The sequence below is a fragment of the Stomoxys calcitrans genome, chromosome 1 (assembly GCF_963082655.1).
Source record: "Stomoxys calcitrans chromosome 1, idStoCalc2.1, whole genome shotgun sequence".
In the NCBI taxonomy this organism is placed as follows: Eukaryota; Metazoa; Arthropoda; class Insecta; order Diptera; family Muscidae; genus Stomoxys; species Stomoxys calcitrans.
In genome coordinates this window covers 93,126,636-93,141,092 of record NC_081552.1, presented here as the reverse complement: position 1 = coordinate 93,141,092, position 14,457 = coordinate 93,126,636, and the positions used below count along the sequence as shown (strand labels likewise).

The window sequence follows — 14,457 nt, the reverse complement described above, 5'->3', positions numbered from 1 at the left end:
CCGTTCAATAAAGAGATACATAATTCACAATAAAGAGATGTCGAACGATTTTACTCATTCACGTATGCGGTGATTCGGCCCCTGATTTTTTATGGCTACAAATTGTTAAAGTTGTGAGAAAGTTGTTTAAATCATAAAGTTGTGAAAAAAAATTAATTTGGGGTTGTTTTTGTTTTCATTCGACTGACAACAAAAACAGCTGATTTCTTTATGTTGAAAAAATACTGCTATTTTGAAAAGTGTTTTCATGTGTTAGTTTCATTCGTATCACACTATAGCTGTGTTCGGGAACTCAAAAATTTGTGCAAATTTGCAAAAAATTTTACTGAAAGTCGTTCGCGTACATTAGCCGTGTTCGGGAACTCAAAAATTTGTGCAAATTTGCGCATTTTTTTACTGGAAGTCGTTCGCGTACTTTATTTGAGAGAGAGCAAAGGTTTACAGTTCTAATATAGAGAACCTGCAAATTTTTACTGCGACTTCTTTTGCCAGCAGAAATTTGCAACTTTGAACAGATGTTTTGTAAAGGTCAGCTGTTGTATGAAACGCAGCCGTTACATGAAAATACAAAAGCTAAAACCAAAATGGATTAATGAGGCAGAGGTAAGTAAAAAATAAAAATATTGTTTATTGGTAATTATTAAATTTGTTTAATTTTTATTTACTTGTAATGAAGATTCATGGCAGCAGCTAGTGTTCAGGCACATAAAACTCGCCCAATGGAGCTATAGCGGGATCACACTGCCCATCTTCCGAACATCGGGTACTATAATAGTGTTCAGACAGGCTGAGGACAGTTGTAAGACACTCGACTCCAGGTAGATCCAGATTCTTCAGCATCAGTGTAAAGATTCCGTCTGGAACCAGAGCCTTGCGCGACTTGGCGGCACGTATGACATTCGTAATTTCGTGCACGGTTAATTGTGATGGCTATCCAGCGGTACGGAGATCACGGAAACGACGAATGGCTCCCCTTCTCAAAGAGGGTAAGAAGTAGAAGAGAATATAATAGAAAAAAACTCGCGGTAAAGACACAAAATTTTCCATGGATTCACATTGAGGGTTGCAACATTTTCGTGTTTTTCTGTTTTGATTGGAACATTCGTTCGAACATTTTTTCGTATTTTGCTTTGTTTCTTTGGAACCGAAAGTTAAAAGGAAAAACGAAATATCGTAAGCAATTCAAACATGTTGTCTTTAAATTTAGTCACTCGTCATCCCGAATAGGGCTCTTAATGCCAACTATTCTTCTTTCTTACGCTCTTTGCCTCTTCTAGCCTTATCACTCTCGCGTTAATAAATTGACGTTTATCTAAGATAATAACTCCCAAGTATCGCCAGCATTTTTTTATTTTAAAACAGTTGTTTTCTTAAGCAAGCAAATAAAAACGAACCAAAACAAAAATCAGCAGTTTTTCTGCAAATTTTCGTTCTCGTACTTTTGCTTGCAAATGTTGGAAAGAGAGTAAAATGGCTCTTACTCTCTGCACATGTTTACTGGAAAAGTACACGAACAGACCTATTGTTTCGCCATGCTGTAAAACCATGTTTCCACTAGAGCCCAAATCCACTTGACTTGATATAATCCCCAAAACCCGTTTCCACTACGATTTATGCGGTTTTTATTTGTCGTTTTTGACAGCGTTTTTATTGTGATTAGCATTTTCATTGTGTTCAGCTTATACTTTGCGTTCAGCAATTAAGTTTGTGAAACGATTTTATTAAATAACTACTCAATTTTATACTTTCAATAAGAAATTGTCAGATGTTTAGAAAAAGAGCTTCCCAAAAATCCTAATAATAACCTGTATTCAAGCAAACGCAGTGTTGCATCTGAATTTGGAAGGAGATTTGCTGCAAATCTTCTCAAATAAGTAGATTTGCTCGCATTGAAAATGTATGGGAAACCTTTTTGCAAAACACGAGATTTCCGAAATCTCGTCGCGAATTTAGATTTGCTTTAAGTGGAAACATGGTTTAAATGTAAGAAAACGTGTCAGCTGTTTTATTTTGGCCTATGAATACACATTCAAGTGATTACCGAACGTCTGTCGACGATAACCGGAAAGTACAATAGAATTCAGTTAAATCAAAATTTTACGTTCCCTTTTTTTGTCAGCTGACAAAATTTGAAGTTTGAACAAATTTCAAAACCAAATATTACATTTAGAAAACTGCTTTTCTCCTATTCTATGATTTCTCTGTGGAATTGTTAATAGTTTAGGTTGAATGGGTAGCCCACCATGAAAAGGTGAGTTCACTCGGTGGCCAATCCGACCTATGGTGAAAAGAAAATAAAAAAATATGTGATAAAAAAATTACAAGAAAAGAGTAGGGGGTAAGCGTCAATACGGCACCGTCGTATGCGCTAATCCATGTTAGCACTATGTCGTGAAACTGGAGTTTATTCAGGGTTTCCACACATTCAGCCAAGAACTTCGACCTCACTGCCCTTTAACCCATAGCCTTGAGGGCCGCCATATATGTATACTGTTTTTGTTCCGTTTTCTTGTCAGCTGACAAAATTTGAAGTTTGAACAAATTTCAAACCCAAATATTACATTTAGAAAACTGCTTTCTCCTATTCTATAATTTCTCTGTGGAATTGTTAATAGTTTAGGTTGCATGGGTAGCCCACCATGAAAAGGTGAGTTCACTCTGTGGCCAATCCGACCTGTGGTGAAAAGAAAATAAAAAAATATGTGATAAAAAAATTACAAGCAAAGAGTAGGGCGCAGTCGTATGCGCTAATCCATGTTAGCACTATGTCGTGAAACTGAAGCTTATTTAGGGTTTCCACGCATTCAGCCAAGAACTTCGACCTCACTGTCCCATAACCCATGGCCTTGAGGGCCGCCACATATGTATATTGTTTTCGAAAACTGTCTCACCGACGTACCGATATTTTGTGTGTCGGAGCATGGGCCGAATCTGCCCTATGTGATACCTTTAAATCACCAATGGCCATCTCGTTCCCTCGGCAATCGGTCCTTTGACTGGAACGAGCTTGCTCACACAGGAGTTTGAAGAGGATCGCCACCTTCACATGAAAATGTGGCCACAACAACCGAGGTATAATTCTCGTCAAACACAGGATTCGCTTCCCATTTCTCCCTCCCGGGAAAGCAAATCCCCAGTGTACCCCACCCTTTGACGCGTTCCCCTTATTACCCGCCTTCTGACTTCATTATCTCCGAAGTTCGCGTTGATAGCTCTGTCACGTAGCGGTAGATGTCGACCCATCTCCTCTTTATTAGATGCCCTCTCAAGACCCCTTTTACCTTCAAGTCTTTTTGTTAATAAAATTGTTTCGTCTATAATGTTAAATGCTATGCATCTTTACATTTACGATACATTTTTTCTACATTTATGAGAGCATAACCAGGCCTTTAGAAACACTAAGGGAACGAAGGAGACAAGGCTTCCTCGCGACCTTTACGGTTGTATGCAGAGCAATTTGTCTGTTAAAAAATAAATAACCAACTAATACTACCAAAAAACTTAAAAATAGATAACAAAACGGACTTTTAACTGTAACATTGATGTAGTAAACATATAAACCGTAATTATAAGGTCATTGAATGAAAGTGAAAACACATTTTTATCACAGAGGATTTCATGTAAGTATTAAATTGTTAAAAAAAAATATTAATATAATGATACGATATAATTGTTTTAACAGGTACATAAGTTCCATTCTGTACAAAGCTAATGATGTGAGTATTACTTTTATATATATTTTACATATGTATATAAACTATTGGGTTGCCCAAAAAGTAATTGCGGATTTTTCATATAGTCGGCGTTGACAAATTTTTTCACAGCTTGTAACTCTGTAATTGCATTCTTTCTTCTGTCAGTTATCAGCTGTAACTTTTAGCTTGCTTTAGAAAAAAAGTGTAAAAAAAGTATATTCGATTAAAGTTCATTCTAAGTATTATTAAAAATGCATTTACTTTCTTTTAAAAAAAATCCGCAATTACTTTTTGGGCAACCCAATATTTCGTGTATAGCATAATAAAATAATTTTTTTTTTCATTTGTCCTCCTCTGTGTGAACCAGGAGAGGCTTTAAGATAGAACTGAGGCATATTGTTGTGGTTTGAGTCGTTGTTAAAAGATTCGTGGATAATCGAAACAGGTGACATATAAAGGCTGGTACTGCGTTTTTTTTTGGGGGAAAAATTTCCCTAAATCGTTCTTTTGATGGTTTGACAAGGTTACCACATTTATTTTTTTTGTTTTCTTTGGCCAAAATGTTGCCATTTGCATATAAAGATTGATATGACACCGACCAATTTATCAGCTGCTTACCCTCCAAACATTTGGAAGTGACTTTCTCACTCCCTCCCAGAATAGTCACTTTTTAGGACCTTTTGTATGATAGTTTGTAGAGATTTCAAGATTTACAACAACAAAATACATTACTGTCGGAATTCTATCATTCATGTTTCGCTAATTAGTTTCTCATAATCAACTGCTACAAATTTAAAAATAGATTTTTTGTTGTTGTTTTGGACGCTAACTCAAAAAACCCCAAACAAGAGAATGTATGTTAAATTAGCCTTCTGTAATGAAGAAAGGCCGGTAGCACAGAAGGATAGCATACGCCTCACAATAGTAAGGTTGGCTGTTCAAATCCCAGTCAGGGAAATCTTTATTTGGAAAAGAAATAAATTAGAAAGAGACATAAAAATTAGCCTCACTCTAAAAGGTAAAAAAAACATTTGGCAAATAAAAAATTATTTTTATAAATGACGTTGATAATCGAAATTTACACTTTTTTTAGTCCCTATTTAGTCACTCATGGGTATATATCGCCAAGTGGCACGTTTTCTCCCGTACCGAGACACTAATTAGATTAAAAAATGTGTGTGTTCAGGCACATAAAACTCGCCCAATGGAGTTATAGCGGGATCACACTGCCCATCTTCCGAACATCGGGTACTATAATAGTGTTCAGACAGGCTGAGGACAGTTGTAAGACACTCGACTCCAGGTAGATCCAGATTCTTCAGCATCAGTGTAAAGATTCCGTCTGGAACCAGAGCCTTGCGCGACTTGGCGGCACGTATGACATTCGTAATTTCGTGCACGGTTAATTGTGATGGCTATCCAGCGGTACGGAGATCACGGAAACGACGAATGGCTCCCCTTCTCAAAGAGGGTAAGAAGTAGAAGAGAATATAATAGAAAAAAACTCGCGGTAAAGACACAAAATTTTCCATGGATTCACATTGAGGGTTGCAACATTTTCGTGTTTTTCTGTTTTGATTGGAACATTCGTTCGAACATTTTTTCGTATTTTGCTTTGTTTCTTTGGAACCGAAAGTTAAAAGGAAAAACGAAATATCGTAAGCAATTCAAACATGTTGTCTTTAAATTTAGTCACTCGTCATCCCGAATAGGGCTCTTAATGCCAACTATTCTTCTTTCTTACGCTCTTTGCCTCTTCTAGCCTTATCACTCTCGCGTTAATAAATTGACGTTTATCTAAGATAATAACTCCCAAGTATCGCCAGCATTTTTTTATTTTAAAACAGTTGTTTTCTTAAGCAAGCAAATAAAAACGAACCAAAACAAAAATCAGCAGTTTTTCTGCAAATTTTCGTTCTCGTACTTTTGCTTGCAAATGTTGGAAAGAGAGTAAAATGGCTCTTACTCTCTGCACATGTTTACTGGAAAAGTACACGAACAGACCTATTGTTTCGCCATGCTGTAAAACCATGTTTCCACTAGAGCCCAAATCCACTTGACTTGATATAATCCCCAAAACCCGTTTCCACTACGATTTATGCGGTTTTTATTTGTCGTTTTTGACAGCGTTTTTATTGTGATTAGCATTTTCATTGTGTTCAGCTTATACTTTGCGTTCAGCAATTAAGTTTGTGAAACGATTTTATTAAATAACTACTCAATTTTATACTTTCAATAAGAAATTGTCAGATGTTTAGAAAAAGAGCTTCCCAAAAATCCTAATAATAACCTGTATTCAAGCAAACGCAGTGTTGCATCTGAATTTGGAAGGAGATTTGCTGCAAATCTTCTCAAATAAGTAGATTTGCTCGCATTGAAAATGTATGGGAAACCTTTTTGCAAAACACGAGATTTCCGAAATCTCGTCGCGAATTTAGATTTGCTTTAAGTGGAAACATGGTTTAAATGTAAGAAAACGTGTCAGCTGTTTTATTTTGGCCTATGAATACACATTCAAGTGATTACCGAACGTCTGTCGACGATAACCGGAAAGTACAATAGAATTCAGTTAAATCAAAATTTTACGTTCCCTCTTTTTGTCAGCTGACAAAATTTGAAGTTTGAACAAATTTCAAAACCAAATATTACATTTAGAAAACTGCTTTTCTCCTATTCTATGATTTCTCTGTGGAATTGTTAATAGTTTAGGTTGAATGGGTAGCCCACCATGAAAAGGTGAGTTCACTCGGTGGCCAATCCGACCTATGGTGAAAAGAAAATAAAAAAATATGTGATAAAAAAATTACAAGAAAAGAGTAGGGGGTAAGCGTCAATACGGCACCGTCGTATGCGCTAATCTATGTTAGCACTATGTCGTGAAACTGGAGTTTATTCAGGGTTTCCACACATTCAGCCAAGAACTTCGACCTCACTGCCCTTTAACCCATAGCCTTGAGGGCCGCCATATATGTATACTGTTTTTGTTCCGTTTTCTTGTCAGCTGACAAAATTTGAAGTTTGAACAAATTTCAAACCCAAATATTACATTTAGAAAACTGCTTTTCTCCTATTCTATAATTTCTCTGTGGAATTGTTAATAGTTTAGGTTGCATGGGTAGCCCACCATGAAAAGGTGAGTTCACTCTGTGGCCAATCCGACCTGTGGTGAAAAGAAAATAAAAAAATATGTGATAAAAAAATTACAAGCAAAGAGTAGGGCGCAGTCGTATGCGCTAATCCATGTTAGCACTATGTCGTGAAACTGAAGCTTATTTAGGGTTTCCACGCATTCAGCCAAGAACTTCGACCTCACTGTCCCATAACCCATGGCCTTGAGGGCCGCCACATATGTATATTGTTTTCGAAAACTGTCTCACCGACGTACCGATATTTTGTGTGTCGGAGCATGGGCCGAATCTGCCCTATGTGATACCTTTAAATCACCAATGGCCATCTCGTTCCCTCGGCAATCGGTCCTTTGACTGGAACGAGCTTGCTCACACAGGAGTTTGAAGAGGATCGCCACCTTCACATGAAAATGTGGCCACAACAACCGAGGTATAATTCTCGTCAAACACAGGATTCGCTTCCCTTTTCTCCCTCCCGGGAAAGCAAATCCCCACTGTACCCCACACTTTGACGCGTTCCCCTTATTACCCGCCTTCTGACTTCATTATCTCCGAAGTTCGCGTTGATAGCTCTGTCACGTAGCGGTAGATGTCGACCCATCTCCTCTTTATTAGATGCCCTCTCAAGACCCCTTTTACCTTCAAGTCTTTTTGTTAATAAAATTGTTTCGTCTATAATGTTAAATGCTATGCATCTTTACATTTACGATACATTTTTTCTACATTTATGAGAGCATAACCAGGCCTTTAGAAACACTAAGGGAACGAAGGAGACAAGGCTTCCTCGCGACCTTTACGGTTGTATGCAGAGCAATTTGTCTGTTAAAAAATAAATAACCAACTAATACTACCAAAAAACTTAAAAATAGATAACAAAACGGACTTTTAACTGTAACATTGATGTAGTAAACATATAAACCGTAATTATAAGGTCATTGAATGAAAGTGAAAACACATTTTTATCACAGAGGATTTCATGTAAGTATTAAATTGTTAAAAAAAATATTAATATAATGATACGATATAATTGTTTTAACAGGTACATAAGTTCCATTCTGTACAAAGCTAATGATGTGAGTATTACTTTTATATATATTTTACATATGTATATAAACTATTGGGTTGCCCAAAAAGTAATTGCGGATTTTTCATATAGTCGGCGTTGACAAATTTTTTCACAGCTTGTAACTCTGTAATTGCATTCTTTCTTCTGTCAGTTATCAGCTGTAACTTTTAGCTTGCTTTAGAAAAAAAGTGTAAAAAAAGTATATTCGATTAAAGTTCATTCTAAGTATTATTAAAAATGCATTTACTTTCTTTTAAAAAAAATCCGTAATTACTTTTTGGGCAACCCAATATTTCGTGTATAGCATAATAAAATAATTTTTTTTTTCATTTGTCCTCCTCTGTGTGAACCAGGAGAGGCTTTAAGATAGAACTGAGGCATATTGTTGTGGTTTGAGTCGTTGTTAAAAGATTCGTGGATAATCGAAACAGGTGACATATAAAGGCTGGTACTGCGTTTTTTTTTGGGGGAAAAATTTCCCTAAATCGTTCTTTTGATGGTTTGACAAGGTTACCACATTTATTTTTTTTGTTTTCTTTGGCCAAAATGTTGCCATTTGCATATAAAGATTGATATGACACCGACCAATTTATCAGCTGCTTACCCTCCAAACATTTGGAAGTGACTTTCTCACTCCCTCCCAGAATAGTCACTTTTTAGGACCTTTTGTATGATAGTTTGTAGAGATTTCAAGATTTACAACAACAAAATACATTACTGTCGGAATTCTATCATTCATGTTTCGCTAATTAGTTTCTCATAATCAACTGCTACAAATTTAAAAATAGATTTTTTGTTGTTGTTTTGGACGCTAACTCAAAAAACCCCAAACAAGAGAATGTATGTTAAATTAGCCTTCTGTAATGAAGAAAGGCCGGTAGCACAGAGGAATAGCATACGCCTCACAATAGTAAGGTTGGCTGTTCAAATCCCAGTCAGGGAAATCTTTATTTGGAAAAGAAATAAATTAGAAAGAGTGTTACGCGCTATTTTTCATTCCAATCTGGAATATTGTTTAGTATAAATCTGCGGGAATCACAAGCTGTGGCATGTTATGATGTAAAATTGCCCTGGCTAGCTCCACCAGGATGTAGGGTCTCAACCCGTAATTTCACGCGCGAACATATTTTTTTCTTAACGTTTCATGCCATCAAAAGTTAATAAAGATCATCGACTTTCAAAAACTTACACGTTGTTTTTCCTTGAGCCACTGTATTAGTCTTACCTGTGAATGTGTTTGGTATGTCCAGATGTAGTGACATACCGAGGTACAATGTCCCCACCCTGTCGCCTTTTGACATTGAAAATACCCTTATTCCACCCAATGTCCCTATTATGACCAGCTTCTAAAACTAAAGATGAGCCTTGCCCCACATTTCTCTTAAAGAAAGCGAACTTAGCAATTCATATTAAATTCGGTATATTTTGGCATAGCCATCATAAATCTTAAGTATCAAAACAAAACAAAAATATAATTAAATTTTTATACTAAGCCTATTTTGTTCAAGTATAATTTGAATGAATGACACTAAGAAAATACATGATGAATTTATTAATTCATCCTAGTTTAAAATAAAACGTTCTTTGGAGAAACACCAAAAATAAAAAGCTTTAGAGACCGTTAGATGTCTGCATTATGTTGGGAAAAAAAAAATAAAATAAATGTCTCAATTTATTTTTGCTATTGCTATTTCATTTATGTCCAGGGAGAAAGGAAAAAAAAAAAAATTATTGTCGTGGATGATAGAGCTCAATAATCCAGAATACTAAAATCAGAAACTAACCGTTATCATTTTGGCTATTGCATTGTAAAAGTGTGGATGGGAAAACAACAATAACAAAAAAAAAACCGGTATGACACCTATCAGTCTTTACACCACCAAGAATGTATTCTCTTAAGTCCAAAATTTAAGTTAAATGTAAAAATGTTTCTCACACATACATACACATATACATGTTATGCACCCATTTCATTTATTGGTGATTTACTTTACACTCAAATTCACTATGGGTATGTATGTGTTGTTTAAAGATCAATGTTTAGTACCGTTATGATGAGAAATGAAGGAAAAAGAAAAAAAAAAAAAAAACTTAGTATGTATATGGATTATGTATATGCCTATGAGTACTTATATACTACTTTTACTACATGTGCTTCAATTTCATGTATACATCACCGAAAAATATTTCCAATTTGACGAGCTTGGGAGCTCAAAAGCTGGGACGTATGGGCAGCCGCAACTCCCAATACGATTTGACAAATCCAAAAAGACAATGTGCGCCTATGGCGACTTAGGGCTCCTTTCTCTTCCCCTAAGCAGACTCTTCTCAGCGACAAATTCAACGCCTGTTGGAGTAACAGGCTGCGGCAGTGATATGATTTAGTGCAATTGCACTTACCAAGATGAAATGGTAAAATTATGGAGTAGCTGGGCACCTATCACGTCTATGTCTTGTGTAGTCGTGTATAACACAAAGACCGATGATAATTTCGGTCGCCCCCAGAAACACCTTAGTGGTGGCAGCCGACACAGTTTCCCAGCAAAAAAAAATCCGCACCAGGAGGCCGATGAAGTTATCAGAAACCCCTCTGGTCAACGTTCACCTCACTGCGTAAAATTTCTCAACTCCACGGTCGTAAAATAATTGCCGCAACACAGGTGTATGTGTGCAAGAAAATCCAATCGCCTATAGAAGTCAATGGAGAAGATAATTAAAGGTCTTTAATTAAATTCTCTTCACAGGGTCAGCTCATATTCAATCATGCTTACCAATGAACAATTTATGTTCCGTTTATAAAAAAAAATCTTTTGTAACCAGGGTAATGTTTAATTTTCATTCACTGCCCACCACTCTTGGTATTGCAAGTCTTGTTCTGGTCTCTTTGAAAACTCTTTTCGGAATGTCGAAATGCCTTGACTGCAAAATAACTTGGTGCAAGAGTGTTAGTGTACTGTCAACTATCAGGCAGGGTTACCAGATCACCTCCAAAAAAAATAAAAATTTCCCTAATTACCATCGATCCTTATTAACAAAGACATTGATCGCCGTGTCGTATTGTAAGCACAAATGGCCGTATCGTACAGCATAAAAGGGGTCAGTAATGATCCGTTTCAAAACTGCTTCGTCTTGAGATTTATAATCGCTAAGCGAACAGGCAGGATCCCATAACGCCCTATCGTGTGGCTCGACCCACGCAGCCGGGCAAACACCATACGACACCTGCACCGTTTCGTCTACTATGTTCATGCTCGCAAATCAGACGCATGGTACTTTCCAATATAATTTCCGCGAAGGTCCTCAATATCATACAATGCGTTACCGATCCTCCTTCGTATTCTACATTTCACGAATTTCGGATTAAACTTTGCGTTTAGGCCTTTTCCGAAGTTACTCTGAGAGTGGTTTTTTCGAAACACCTCTTGACCACTCACGAAATTCACGTGTCGCGTCCTGGTATTATAGATCTTCGATGCCTTCTCGTGTGCCACATCAAGGTTGTGCGATATCTTATCTCTTATGGCTTGTAGGCGGTCCGCATGTTCAACTATAGTGCCATCGTTTAGCATATCTAGCTTTTCCAAAACATCATAGGTCGACCCATGAAGTATCATGTTCTGCCCGAAGACAGCCCGATATGGTGCGGTTCCAATGCCAGAATGTACATCGCTTCGAAGAACTGTGAGTATCCTGGGTATATCTCTATCCCAGTTCAAATGATTAGTTTCGTCCCGTAAGAAGTATCTGATTTTGGAAATGATTTCCCTATTGGCTCTTTCTGCGGCGTTAGCCTGAGGCGAATAAAATCCTGTTGTAATGTGGCGAATACCATAAGTTGCGAAGAACTCCCGCATTTCCTTTGACGTAAATTGTTTCGCGTTATCAGTATGGATGTACTGAGGAATTCCGAATGTGCAAAAAAGTTCGTTGTGTAAGTAATCAATGACCCCTATGGACGTGGCAGACTTCATGGGCTTAAGGAATAGAAATTTCGTAAAGTGATCAACCGCTATAAACAGTTGGCAATTCCTCGATTTACTGCAGGGGTAGGGGCCCAGAAAATCGCAGTATAGCCTCTGGAAGGGTCTGAGCGTCCTAAACTGTTCTCCCATTGGGGGTCTGGTGATGCGGTTATTCGGCTTTATCATCTTGCATTCATCGCAATTCCTTATGAACTCCTTAACGTCACTAGACATCCTTGGCCAGAAAAACTTTTGCCTAAGCCGAAATAAGGTCTTGGCGTATCCTCCATGACACCCTTCCGAGTGAGCGAGTTCTATAATACTGTTAACTAGACTTCTAGGTATCCAGATCCGCCATAACGATTCCTCCTCTTCCATTCCATTCCGAAACTCCACGCGCTTATGAACAATGCCATCACAAATTCGTAAATCAGGTAATGTATCGCCACTTCCGACTATTTTCCTCCTCAAGGTGTCATATTCCGGACTATTAAATTCAGGGGAAGTAAGATCGACTTCCAAGGGCACCTGGTTCAACTCGAGCTCATCCACGTCAACCCTTGATAGGGCGTCAGGCACCACGTTCAAAGATCCCTTCCTGTGCTCCATCCTAAAATCAAAGGCCTGCAACTTCAGGCTCCATCTGGCCAACCTCCCAGATAGTTCCTTTTGAGCCATGAGCCATTTAAGACTGGCATGGTCTGTCACAATCTTGAAAGGAAGGCCTTCAATATAGGGTCTGAATCTTTGAACACAGGTTATGGCCGCCAGGCACTCCAATTCCGTAACCGTATAATTGCGCTGAGCCTCATTCAGCTTTTGCGATACGTACGAAATTGGGTGCTCCTGTCCCTGATCATCCACCTGGTACAGGACCCCACCAACACCGACACACGAGGCATCACACTGTACCACGAATTCCCGGTTGAAGTCCGGCTGGGCCAGGACTGGTGCACTGGATAGCGCCTGCTTTAATCTCGAGAAGGATTCAAGCGCACTTGAAGAAAGTCGAAATGGTGTATTCGATTTCCGTAAAGAGTCCGTCAAGGGTCCCGATAGGTCGGAGAAGTTGTCTATGAATGAGCGGTACCAGTTTGCCATGCCAACAAACCGTCGCACCTGACGTGGCGTCCTTGGCAAAGGAAACTCCACAATTGCCTTGACCTTATCGGGATCGACTTTCAGGGCACCCCCGCCAATCCGATAGCCGAGGTATTTTATCTCCCTTTGGCAGAACTTGCTCTTACCCACATTTATAGTCAGACCCGCAACCCTAAGGTACTGAGCCACCTCGCCCAACAGAGTGACGTGGCTATCAAAATCCGGACTACATACCAGGAGATCGTCCAAATATATAAAGACCCGGTCACGCAACTTCGAAGGAATTGTCCTGTCCATAAGACGACTCATCGTCTGTGGACCGTTACATACCCCAAAAGGCATGACCCTGTACTGGTACAGGGGGCGTCCGGGGACAGCAAAAGCGGTCTTTTCCTTCGAAGTTTCGGATAGCCCTATTTGAAAATACGCATCCTTCAGGTCGATCCCTGTTATGTAGTGCGTATCCTGTAGCCTGCTCAACAGGCCATTTATGTGGGGTAGAGGGTACGAGTCCCTTTTAGTGAGAGCGTTCAACTTTCGGCAGTCGAGGCAGAGTCTGATTTTACCTGGTTTTCGCACCGTCACTATTGGACTGCACCACGGCGAGTTAGACTCTTCGATAACGCCAAGAGCCAACAGACGATCCAACTCACTGTAGACCTCGGCCTGCCTCGGTGGAGACAGAGGGTAGTGTCTAGACCTCACTGGGACAGCGTCGCCAGTATCAATGTGGTGCTCAATAAGACCGGTACGCCCCAGTCCCAACTTCTCAAAAGACGGCATCAGTGAAATGACAGAATCTAGTTTCAGCTTCTGTTCAGGTCGAAGATCATGAAAAAGAAGGTCAGTACCATCACCCTTCTCCAAACTCATCACGCTTGGTACAATGTGCGGTGCGAGAGCATATTCCCTCCAAAAATCCACACCTAAATAGCACCTCTGGGAAAGGGTTGGTACTACGTAAAATACCAAGGTCTTGGTAACATCTTTGAATGTCACAGGAAGCGAGCAGTAGCCCAAAACATGATCCATCGAACCATTAGCACTAGAAATCTTTGACCTGAACCGATTCAACTTCACACCATGACTCGAAATAAAATCCTCACTACCATGACCCAAAACGGAAACATTCGCCCCAGAATCCAATAAGCATAGAAATTCTGTTTCACAAATCGTAACCCTTGCATAAGGTCTGCCGTCGTCCGAATTCGACAAAAGCGAAGTCTCTACTGCAGCACGGTATCGGCACCTCTTCCTGTACCTCTCTCGACATTTAATAACTCGGCGTGATGGCTTGACATGATTGGTTACTGTGGAGGGAAAGCTTCCCTGTGAGAGGCTTTCTTCCAATGTCAATCGCGACTCGGGATCTGGGAAACAGAACGAGGGTCCCCGGTTAACCTCTCTCTCCGACGTCTGTTTTCCGAATGGGAGTTGTCACACTTAGGTGTAGTGACACCTCTTTGTCCGCACTTGAAGCAGAATGTATGTCTGGGTTCATCTGG

The 14,457-nt window shown here is 39.0% G+C and overlaps 1 long non-coding RNA gene across 1 annotated transcript; it reads right to left on the bottom strand.

The window, feature by feature from the left end:
- Positions 1-1,982: 1,982 nt before the first annotated feature.
- Positions 1,983-2,486, bottom strand: LOC106092392 (uncharacterized). The gene is made up of 2 exons (XR_001222149.2): positions 2,358-2,486; positions 1,983-2,278 (listed from the first exon to the last, which is right to left on the bottom strand). It is a non-coding gene; the product is annotated as an uncharacterized LOC106092392 (long non-coding RNA).
- Between the last annotated feature and the right edge of the window lie 11,971 nt (positions 2,487-14,457).